We start from the raw sequence: 12,085 nt of genomic DNA on the forward strand, positions 1-12,085 counted from the left end.
TCATGGAGGCTCTGAACGGGAGGAGGTAGGGGTGATGAAAAACCTCATCGGGTAGAAAAGCATAACCCGAATCTTTCCAGGTTTCATAATTTTGCTCTTGCTTCTACAAGGACAGTCATCTCTCATGGCGTGTTATGTGCTTTATACCCTTTTATATCTTCTATTTACCGCTGCTCGGCGTGAGGGGAGAGGGCCAGCGTGTGGCACTGCCGAGGAAGGCTGGTGGGAGCTGTGGGGTAAGGCCTCCACTTCCCAGTGACACTGTTCCCAAGTCCCAGGAACTCCTGGGATGAGTGGAGACTCCTCGGGATGTGGTTTGCAGCAGACGGGATGTGAGGGAAGCCTGCCCGCTCCGCCCTGGGCACCCGAGCTGGCACTGAATTCTAAAAGGCCAAGAGCACGTGGTAAGGGGCCACGCTGAGGCCCCCTGTGTATCCCCTCCATGAGCGATGCCGCCTGAGTGAGGCCGGGCAGGGGAGGCGCACAGGTTCCCCCAAGAGGTGAGCAGTGAGTCTGCGTGGCGGGACAGATTCCAATGTAGCCAGGAAGGCTGCAGATCATAACAGTGACCGCTGATCTGGCACGATGGCTGAGAGTGGTACCAACATGCTGTGGTTGGGGAAAGTGGGCAAGCAGCGTCTGTTTGCAGAAGACATGATGCTCTGTGAGTGGCTCGGCCAGCACCTCAGCTCAGCTTCTCTTGGACAATGTCTCCCGTAAAACCTCTGAGGCACTTACACAGCATATTTCTGTGTCCACTCTCGCTAGTCTGTTGTACCTGGAAGAAAAAAGCAGAGGGGGTGACACCCTCATGCATAATGGTCACTTCCTTTCAATGCAGAGCAGAGAACAGAACTGATACGGGGGCAATGCTGCTGCTTCCAGTCAAATACCGAGGACTGATGGACGAATGCAATAAAGGCTGCCCGGAGCGGGAACGGGTCATTCACGGCCGTAAACCCCTAGCCTGGTGAGTCCTGAGGGTTCTTCGCAACTGTCTGCTGGGGAAGATTTCATAGTGCAAAGAACCTCCTCCCTCCGTCTCTCCCGTCCTACAACACGGATGCATGTGGATGAGGAAGAGATACACAAGGTCAGCGTGGAACAGCCCTGGCTGTCCAGCATGTGGGCTCCAGGAATCTGGCCACCAGCGTGTGAGTCAGTGCCACTCTTGGCAGCATGGAGCAGGTCTGGTGCCCACTGAGAGTATGTGCGTTTATCCTCATTACTGTAATGAAATCTGGTGCCATGACACTGTAAGAGAGATTTGCAATCAGAGGAGGCAATGAAAACAACCACTCTGGGTATATCTAAAATATATCATAGTAAGTGTTGAAATAACTTACTGCCCTGCACGGTCCTGGATGAGCTGGGCTCCCTCCCCAAACCTGAACAGGATACAGGAGGGGGCACCCGGAGGAGTAGACCCCCAACCCATTTCCTGCTGGGTACTTGAGCTAGACACGGGGACTGACACCACCTGCCCCAAAGTAGTGTGCTCTGAGGGGCAACAAGAAGGACGGTGGCAAAGACTCGGAAGTCTCCTTGAAAAATGGAGCTCTTAGGCTGGGTGGCGCATACGTGGGCATCCGTTATATTATTATCTACAATATTTTACATGCCTGAAATAGTTTATAATAAAATAGTGGGGGTTTTGCCTGTTTTTTTTTTTAAAAAAAAACAACTTATTTCACAATATGAGGAGAGGAAGCTGTGTGTATGGGAGGCTTATCATCTATTACCAAATGATTTCTTCCAGGACGGGTCAAACTTCCAAAGCGTCTCAGGCACTAAGTATCTGCCTTATCTCCCAAAATCTCCTAGAAAGAAGATCACACAGTCTTGCCAGACCCCCCTCAGAGTCAGAAAATTCTTGCCAAAACGTCAGTCTACTTTATCTTGTTCTCCTGTGGAAAGGAGATTTTAAAAAGACAGAAACACCCTCTTCTCTTGTAGGAGATAGGACTTTTTAGCACACACCTCTCCAACTCACAGGGCTTACTTCAGTCTTTTAATAATAGGCGCTGTTTTCTCTTTGTCCTTGGGCAGGGAGTCAGGAATCCTGAAAATGCCCAAGAGACATACAGGACTACATCCTGTTTATTTTAAGAAAGATCAGCAGCAGCTTATACTCTCATGAAGGAGGTAAGATGGAAGGTTCCTACCTTACAAGACACTGCAGCATCTCTCAACAGGGAAAGGGGCGAGGGAGTACATTCAAGACCATGAAACACGCTTTGCAACCAAACCCCTTGGAATAACAGTCATACTCAAGAGAGTTATTTTAGCATCTGCCCGCCTCTGCCCAGCACACCCCGGTCTCCCCTGCTAAAAGCTGGCAAGGTCTCAGGGATCCTAACCACATTTAACCATGATTTAAAATACGGAGGCACCAGATGGCCTCTGGTGGCAATGCCCAGGAAGAGCTGCGGCTGAGAAGCCCGATGGGGCCTCTTCCCACGGCTTCGATACAACGTGCACACACGGGGTAAGGGGTCTGATTCCAACTGAACCATCAAGGTCAACCTCGGGGCAGTACGACATATCACAAACCCTGAGATCGGGGGCCCTGAGACAGACTCAAGACTTTTGCGCATGTCTTGCTAAAACGCAAAGCCTTAGTTCACCCTGAGGAAACATCACACAAACAGAGGGACAGAGGGACCTCTGACAATATAACTGATCAATGCCTCGCAAGAGCATCAAGGTCATGAAAGACCAGGGGAAACGGGGGCCCTGCTACAGACCGTGGAGATGCAGGAGACAAGCCAATAAATGCAGTGCGGGGTCCTAGAACACAAGGGTGACAGCAGTGAAAACTGGTAAAAAAGTAAGGCCGTCAGTTTAGTTCAGAGTATCATGGCCAACGCTGACTTCCTGGATTTGATACTTGTACTACCGTAACGTAAGATGTTGACTTAGGGAAAGCTGGACAGGGATATATGGAAACTCTGTACTGTTTTTGCAACTGTTCTCTAAGTCTAAAGTTAATTCAAAATAAAAAGTTAAAAAGAAAATAGGCTGACACATCTGGGTTCAAGTCCCACCCTCCACTATGAGCCATGCCATTTTCAGGAAATGACGTGCCCATTCAAAGCCTCAGTTTTCTCATTCACAACCAGAATCGACAATTTTTTAAAAAAAAATAAGAATGAAAATATATATTGGTGTATGAAAAAAAATCCTGGAGGAGTGTATACAGGGCTGTCAGTTGCGATCTCCTCTGGGGATAGGTTTATAAGGAGACTGATTTCCATCTGTATGTTAGTGAGTTCTCCAAATGTTCTAATTTTAAAATAACCAATTTTTATCGATTTTCCAATCAGAAAAATAAAAATATGTTAAAAGTGACGTGAATCACGTACACGTCACTGCCGTGTGACCACATCTGGCCTGCCGCCTCTCCTGTTGGCTCCATCTTGGAATCCTCCAGAATCTGCCTCTTCTGCCTGCCCTCGTGCCACCTGCCCTGGCTTCACAACCAGCCCGGCCCCCACTCCGCCTCTCTGCACCACAGCAAGCCACAGACCCCATGGCATGGGCCACCCCTCTGGCATCCTCCCCGCCCCCAAACACAGGCTTGTCCCCCAGTTCCCTGTGGGCCCTCCCATGCTCAGGGCGATCCCCCTGCCATCCGCCCTCACTGTCATGTCCCACTTTCCTGCTCTGTGCTTCTCCTCTGCGTGGCCCAGCTCTCATACTAAATGTCTCCCACACAGGACTGTGAGTCTCATGAGGGCAGGACTCCTCTGGGTGCGGGAAGGAGGTGACTTGCCAGGGCCCCAGACCAGGGTCTCTCCACCTGCAGACATTGCGGGCCGTCCTATGCAATCCAGGGTGCTGAGTGGCATTCCTGGCCTCCACCCACTAGATACTAGAAGCACCTGTCCTCTCCCCACCTCCCGTCTCAGGCTTTAACTACCACAAATATCCCAGGACATTGCCCAATGTCCCTGGGACAGGGGCTGAGAAGCCCTGTCCTAGACCGAAAGGGACTGCAGAGAAGGGAACTGGAGCCTGAGACACGTCCCAACTCAGCCACCCTACAAGCAGCACCCCTGTCACCACACCGGCCCTTGCTCACAAGAAGAATGGATTCTGGAAGACCCGCGTTTAACTCCTGGGAGGCCGTACCCATGGTGGTGGATGAGGGCCCTTGGGAGGAGTCCCAGGTGCAGCTTTCTGTACCAGTGACTTTATCACACGCTGTCCCTGTCCCGTCCTTACCTTTGGGGGCTTGAAAGGATAATCTGTAGGAAAGTGGATGGTCAGGAAGAAAACACCTCCTTGGTAAGGACTGTCATTCTGGAGGAGGAGACACCGAAGCGGGTTAGTGCGTTTGTGAGCGCGTACAGCGCAACGAGCAAAGCGAGGGGTGCGCCCGGCAGCTGCTACCTACCGGGCCCACGATGGTGGCCTGCCGGTGGGACAGTGCAAGACAAAAGAGAGACGGGAAACTGAGACTCCCTGACGAACACGTCTCTCCACCAAAGAGGAGCTGCTCTGCTCAGAGGGTGCCGTTCACGCACGCCTGCCCTCACTTCTGACACCAAACGCCCCTGCAGGGGGTTCTGTAATTTGACTAGACTCCAGACTCATGAAAGGCTGTTGTACTCACAGCTCCCGTTTATCACAGGGGAGAGCTCACGGGGACAGTCCAGGAGGGGTCCAAATGCAGAGCTTCCACTGTCCTCCTCCTTGGAGTCCTGGCACTGACGTGTGACAGCACACACAACACTGCCCGCAGGGATGCTCACCCCTGGCTCAGCGTGCAGAGCTTTTACTGGGGCTCCATCACGGAAGCAGGATGGATTGATGGACCACCCACGTGGCTGATCTGAGTCTCCAGCTCCTCTGGCAATGACCCAAAGCCTCCACCTTAAACCACATGGCTGGTCTAGCTAGTGTGGCCAGCCCTCACCCTAACTCACATTGTTGGTATGGGTCAAAGCCTTTGGGTAAACAGACAGTCCCATCAGGCAGGACGTTTTAGAGATCGCCTCCCAGAGGCTAGGGACAGAGGCCAGCTCTTCTAAGAACAAAATTAAATTCCTCACTACCCAGGTGCCAGTAAATTACAATTCAGTCTTCTCTTTGCACAGAATTAAGCCTTAGGTAGGCTTTAGCCACTTTCCACATTACTTTTATAAATCTTGCTCCTTAGTTCTTCACAGTTCACTCTGAAGTCCTCTCCAAAGGGTCTCTTTTAGGAGCCAATCAATGCCCGTGGCCCTGGGGCTTCAATGCGGCCACCCTCCATCTGTGTCCTCTCACACATCCCCCAAGTGGTGCCCTGTGCTCCAGGGACTAGGTGACAGAACCAGGAGCAAGAACAAGGGGGGCTTCCCCTGTGCTTCCCTCCCAGGTCCCCACCTTAGGTGGTCAGGCCAGGCTCCCTCCTTAGTGGGTTAGAGCCTTCTCTTGCGGCACATCCTGCCTGCTGCCCTCTCTGGAGTCTCAGGCTACTTTCATTGCTGGACCCATCCCTAGGGAAGCTCCTGTACACTCAGCAAGGCTGGGCTAGAGTGGGCCAGTGACTCATCTCCAAAGCTCCCAGGACAGTCTTTGTGGAAAGCACCTATCTGCCCACCTGAATGGGCTGCTGAGAGCATCTGAGGGGTCTGTTATTCTCTAGGGAATTCTGTCTTACGGCTCCATGACAGGCGTGGAAGTATTAGCCCAAGGTTTCAGACCTGGTCCTGTACTGGGTTTCCTGCCACCTGTTCAAATGTCTCACAGACTCTACCCTTGACAGCAGGATAGGAAACTGCCAAGGCATGAGAAGGGGTGCAAGTGAAGGGACCAAAGGAGAGGTTCCCCCAACCCCTAGAGGTAGCCAAAGACAGAGCAGCCCTTGACCTTTTCTAAACGTTTCAAGAAATGCTACTGAAGAGAACACCTTTCCCTACAATAAGGCTGCCTGAGCTAATGCAAGTGTCACGTCTTTTTCTTTTGACTGCCTTTATTCCAACTCATGCTAATCATTAGCTGGTAGGTACACTTTTGCCTAAGCATAATATAGACTAGAATTGCTTATTAAATAAGTGTTTTTGATAATTAACATACTAGAGAATAGGAGCCCATGGGGAGGAGGAGCTAATATGCGTGGCTCCTTCTGGCAAACAGGTTGGGACACTTTGGTCCCATTCACTTTAATCCCTGAAGTCTGCTGAGGGGCTGAGCAGGGCTTGGGGGCACAGTCAGAAGAGAAGGACCCAAAAGAGAGAGGAAGAGAAAGGAAATTGCAGAGGGATGCTGGCAAGGGGCTACTTGCCCACAGGGCAGGCATGAAATGGCCCCCAAAGGTAAGCTAGTTTCCGAGGCTGTACAAACCTCATCAGAACTCAGGTACTGAGTACAGAGGGCGGCTAGCCTCTCGGGTGAGGGTAGCCACCTTCCAGCGCAGGGCGGCAGGGAAGGGTGAGAGTGCGTGTGGTGCAGAGAAGCAACGAGGGGCACCTTTAGAAAGCTGAGGCTGCATCAGTACCAGTCCAATCTTACCAGTGACCCTAGTTTACATTATCTTAAGCAACAGGTAAGAGGGGGAAATACGTTAGCAAGATGTGGGACGCTTGGAAGGACAACACAGGTCGGGTAACAATCGCGTGAAGCCACCCTTGTTCATTAACTCTGCACATGCAGTGGGAATCATTTCTGTTTTGCTCTAAAAAAATTATTTAAACTCTCGCATAAAGCTTTTGGAATCTGCCATTTTCAGTGGCTCTGTCTGCCCACCTTCAGCTCCTCTGAGCCTCAGCCTGCAGGACATGCAGGAACACACACACGACACCACTTCCTCTTTTATTCCAGCTCTGTGAAATTTTTCTTTCCTGTATTTTAACAGGATAAAAAAGTTTTAAAACACACAGCATCAAATATGTCATTTTAGCCATTTTTAAGTGTACAAGCCAGTGGCATTAAGTGCATTGACAATGTTGTGCAAACCACCATTATCCATTTCTAAAACTTTTTCATCACTCCAAACAAATTCTGTACCACGAAAGAATTCCCCATTTCTACCTCCCCTCAGCTTCTAGAAACCTCTACTCTGCCCTCTGTCTCTATGAATTTGCCTTGTCTAGTTAGTTCATGTAAATGGAATCATCCAATATCTGCCCCTTTCTTTCTGGCTTATTTCACATGGCATGTTTTCAAGGTGCACCCACGTTGGAGCATGTGTCAGAACTTCATCCCTTTTTAAGGCTAAATAATATGCTATTGTATATATATATACCACACTGTGCTTATTCATTTATCTGTTGATGGGCACTTGGGCACCTCTGGGGGATTGTAAATAATGGTGCAATGAACACTGGTGTACAAGTTCTGTTTGAGTCCGTGTTTTTAATTCTTCAGTGTCCTTGAAGGGCACATCACCCTTCTTTTACGCAGTCTTTCCCTTCCCGGCCTACTTTTCCTTCAGCTGTAGCTACTGCAGCCTTACAGTAAAGGATGAGGGTGTCCCAGAGCCTAAGACGCTCAGAAAGTGGAGGTGAAGTGGGAGAGCAGAGTACAGATTTGGGAAGCCCAAGTGTTGGGCAGCTTGGCCTACGGCCAGTCGGCTATAGAGGGCGGCAGAGGGCTGGCTAGCGCTGCTCCTTCAGTCTCCCCTGGGGAAGAGCAGAAGTGGGAGAAAAGAACTGCCCCTCCCCTTCGCAGAGGCCAGGAGCCAGCACCCCCCCCTCCCCTCACCAACCCCCAGAGCTCTGCCCCCTCGTGCAACAGCAGCAGGACCTCCATGATTAGCTTCATGACCATTTTTATACCAACATCCCAAGTTGTAGTTGGTCAGAGGCACCTTCCAGAAGCCAATGTGCCTCAGGATAAGATGGCTTTCTTGTGCCCCTGTGGAGGGAGATGGTGATTTCTGGCAGCATCTTGACCAGGCGGGCTATGAACTCAAGGCGTCTAGTGAAAAAGCAATTCACAACCAAATGAAGGGAAAACGATAGGTTTTCTCAAACAAGCAAACAAACAAAAAAACGCGAGGGGCTGATAAATTTGGGGGTCTTGATTGCAAGGCTCCTGGGATCTGGAGCCCTGAAAGGTACTTACCATCACCTCCCACAGGTCCTGCAGAGCACTGGGCAGGAGGATCCCTCTGCAAGTCGGTTCATTCCTGAAACACAAGACAGTGAGCTCAGAGCTGGTGTGTGACCCGGGGATGCCGCTCTACGCCCCACGCCTCTTGGCCAGAAGTGCATCCTCCTAGTGGGAGGGGCTCCCGCACCTCAGGAGGGTGTTGGCCCGGCGAAGGAAAACAAGTGATCTGCAATACCCTTGAAAACACGGGTCTACTCGTGGCTGTGAAGATACGTGGGAAGAAGGTATTATCATTTCCATTTAATAAGTTAGAAAATTGAGATGTGAAGAGGTTCAATTACTTACCCAAGGTCATAGAGCTGGAAGAGGGCAGGGCTCCATCACCCACTCAGGTGGAGAAGGACAGGGGCTGGGTTTTAGCTCTGGGCTCCTGAGTGGAAGCACTTAGCCAAGCGGAAGTGCCCAATTAAGGACAGGGCTCCTGTATTTCAGTCTCTCTACCTCCCCGACTGCCCTACACACCTCTGGTTGTATGGGAGTCCTAGGGCTCCAAGTGGGAGATGAAGCACACGCCAATCAGTCTAGCACAGCTATCCCATGTACCAGCGGGGGAGACAGGAATTACATCATAACTAGATTCCCTTAATGGGATACCAACTTGTAGACACAATCCTCAAAAGTTATCCCGGCCCAGCATGAGCCTCAAGGCCTAAGAGTCTGGGCAGTGACTCAAGCTCTAGCTTGCACGTACTAGGATGTTGCCTAATACTCCGCACTCTCCCCAGATTCCAGATCTGGGTAAACTTCTTGGGGTTTCCGGAGAGGTTCTGAAGAGAAGGAAGGAGGCACAAGTAATGGTCCATCAGGTGGCAGGGAAACTCCTCAGGGGACGGCAAACCCCAGGGTCTGGGGCACGCACTTGAAGTTTAAACCCGGATGATCACATTCTTCCTTACCTGAACTATGCCTGAAACCGAGCTCATCCACAAACGCCCTCCTGATCCCACTGTCATCTCTGGGCATGCTGATCATTCTAGTAACCCCTACCCCTCTGGCCATCCGGTACTTATCCCACATACGCACAAATGTAATTGGCCACAGTGAGAATAACTGTATCACAGAAGCCAGAAAGTGTTACAAATCAGGGCCATGTTTCATCCCACAGGGTTGTTGTTTTTTTGTTTTTTTTTTTTTGCGGTACGCGGGCCTCTCACTGTTGTGGCCTCTCCTGTTGCGGAGCACAGGCTCCGGACGCGCAGGCTCAGCGGCCATGGCTCACGGGCCCAGCCGCCCCGCGGCATGTGGGATCCTCTTGGCCCGGGGCATGAACCTGTGTCCCCCGCATTGGCAGGCGGACTCTCAACCACTGCGCCACCAGGGAAGCCCCAGAGGGCTGGTTTTTAAACACCTACCAGTATACCACCAGTCAGTTCTTTGCTCGTATCTAATGTATCTAAATAGGTTGCACTTGGTAATCACTCAGTACTCAGCATTGCTAGTTGTCACAACAGAAATGAGCTTGGGGAAAAACTAAGGTCATGTGAGGGACCAGAGGACGTGCTCAAAAGTGCAGTACGGCTCCAGGAACCTCAGAACGGTTTCTTTCCTGCTTCCCTCTGCTTTGTGTCCTCCACACCTCCACTACGACTCTGTAGGGGATTGTTTATACCCTCTGCACTAAGGCAAATCCCAGAGAGAACAGATGAGCAGTCAGGGGCAGGAAAAGCTAGCAGTTTTTCCTGGCCAATGCCCCCCAACTCAGCAGGTTTCTCCACAGCTGCAGGCATTCGCATGGGCTGTTCCCTGTCCCTAGAGCGCATATACCTCATAAACGGTGTGGCGAATGGTTACTAAGAGTTGATGATTCCTGAAGGCCCACAAGTGGGGGCTCAACTGACAGGTTCCAACTAGCACCAAGGAGTTTCAAATGCTAACTGGCATTTCAAGGAAGAACAGTGTGATTCGAAAGAAACTAGTTCACTAATATATCGCATTCCTGTGTCTTCCCAATAGAGGCTAGAAGACCCAGGTCTGAGTCCCAGCTCTGTCACTGGGAAAATAACTTTGACCTATTTGGGCCTCAGTATAATTATCTGTTCAGTTGTAATTATAACACGTGCCTGCCAACCGGCCAGCACTAACGTTTGGCTATAATTTTGTAATGTGTATAACCGTACACAAGTATACCCAGTGAAGAGTCTAGGCTGACAGTTCACAGAGGATGCAGTCATTAGTATTACACAAAGAAGAATGAGGAATGGATAGAGATATCTAGTACTGGAAGAATACAGAAGAAACTAACACTGATGACACCCTGGGAGAAAAACTGGATGGCTGGGGACAGGAGTGGATGGGAGACTTTCCCCTGTAGACCCTTTTGTATTTTCTGAATTTTGAATCATGGGAATTTATTACCTAGTCAATAAACACATAAATAATATATTTTATGAATTGTAAAGGACTAGGCAGGTTAAAATTGTGTAATAATTATTGTTATAAATAACATTGATGATAAAAGTGAGTCCTGAAAAGGGAAAAGAAGGTTAAAGCATAGCAGATTACCAGAGGAAAATAGTTAAGCAAACCATTATACTTTAAATTCTGTTACTGTGTTTCACTGAATCCAAGATCTCATTCAATGTACGACCATCTTATATAAAACTAAGAAAGAAAACACACTGGCAATTAAACTAAGACCAAATGCATTTTTTTTTCTATTCTTAATTGGATAGTCTTTTATTGTTGAGTTGTAAGAATTTTTACATATTCTGGATACATGTCCCTTTTCAGATATTTGACAAACAAATATTTTCCTTCATTCTGTGGGCTGTGTTCTTGCTATCTTCAAAAAAAATCTTTTTTAATTGAAGTATAGTTGATTTACAATGTTGTGTTAGTTTTGGGTTTACACCAGTGATTCACTTACAAATATATATATTTTTTCTTTTTCAGATTATTTTTCATTATATGTTATTACAAGATATTGAATATAGTTCCCTGTGCTACACAGTAGGTCCTTATTGTTTATTTTATAGTATGTATCTGTTAAACCCAAACTCCTAATTTATCGCCCCCCAACCCTTTCCCCTTTGGTTACCGTAAGTTTGTTTTCTATGTCTATGAATCTATTTCTGTTTGGTAAACAAGTTCATTTGTCTCATTTTTTAAAAATTCCACACACAAGTGATATCATTATGATATTGTTTACACTTAAAACTTCTATTTTAAAACTCAGCTTTAAGCTCACTTGGGCACATGCTTTTGTTTTTCACTCACTCATGCATACCACACACACCAAAAAGGAAAAACAAGTGAAATAAATAAATTGGTTCTTCCCGTTTAGAGTCCAATACGAACCCTGGGTCACGGATGTCCTCACCATCATCCTGTGCCTTCCAGGCAATGATGATGTGGCAATTCTTCAACAGTCCTCCACTATACTGTTTCTGGAGTTTTCTTCCAAGCCACTGATATCCATTCCGCAAAGGCCCACAATACACAATCTCTTTGCACAAACCTCGGTGAGTAAAGGGGACCCAGCCTCACCGACCTGAGGGTAGGTGGAACCTTCCTTTCTGTGGTCTATGAAGCATCTGGCTAGCTTGGCGTGGAAACAAAGAACTGCAGTCCTTTCTCCAGCAACATTTATTCCATTGATATGAAACTTATTCCCCACTGTTCTGCTTCTGTGCCTGTGTCCACAAAAGCTTTTATTTTCAGCATTAAGTCACAGTATCTTTTTTTTAAAAACATCTTTATTGGAGTATAATTGCTTTACAATGGTGTGTTAGTTTGTGCTTTATAACAAAGTGAATCAGCTATACATATACATATATCCCGATATCTCCTCCCTCCTGTGTCTCCCTCCCACAGTATCTTCTTGAAGACATTTTTAAAGCAATTACTCAACACACCAACAATGCACTTAACCTCAGTATACACTGCTGGGACATGGCTTTCACATACAGATGGTGACAACCAAGTTACAACTGCTGCCGGGCTGACAGCGATTTTGAGCAGCATCCCAATTTCAGAGATGTGA

This window comes from Stenella coeruleoalba (genome assembly GCF_951394435.1).
Source record: "Stenella coeruleoalba genome assembly, chromosome: 9".
NCBI classification, from domain to species: domain Eukaryota; kingdom Metazoa; phylum Chordata; class Mammalia; order Artiodactyla; family Delphinidae; genus Stenella; species Stenella coeruleoalba.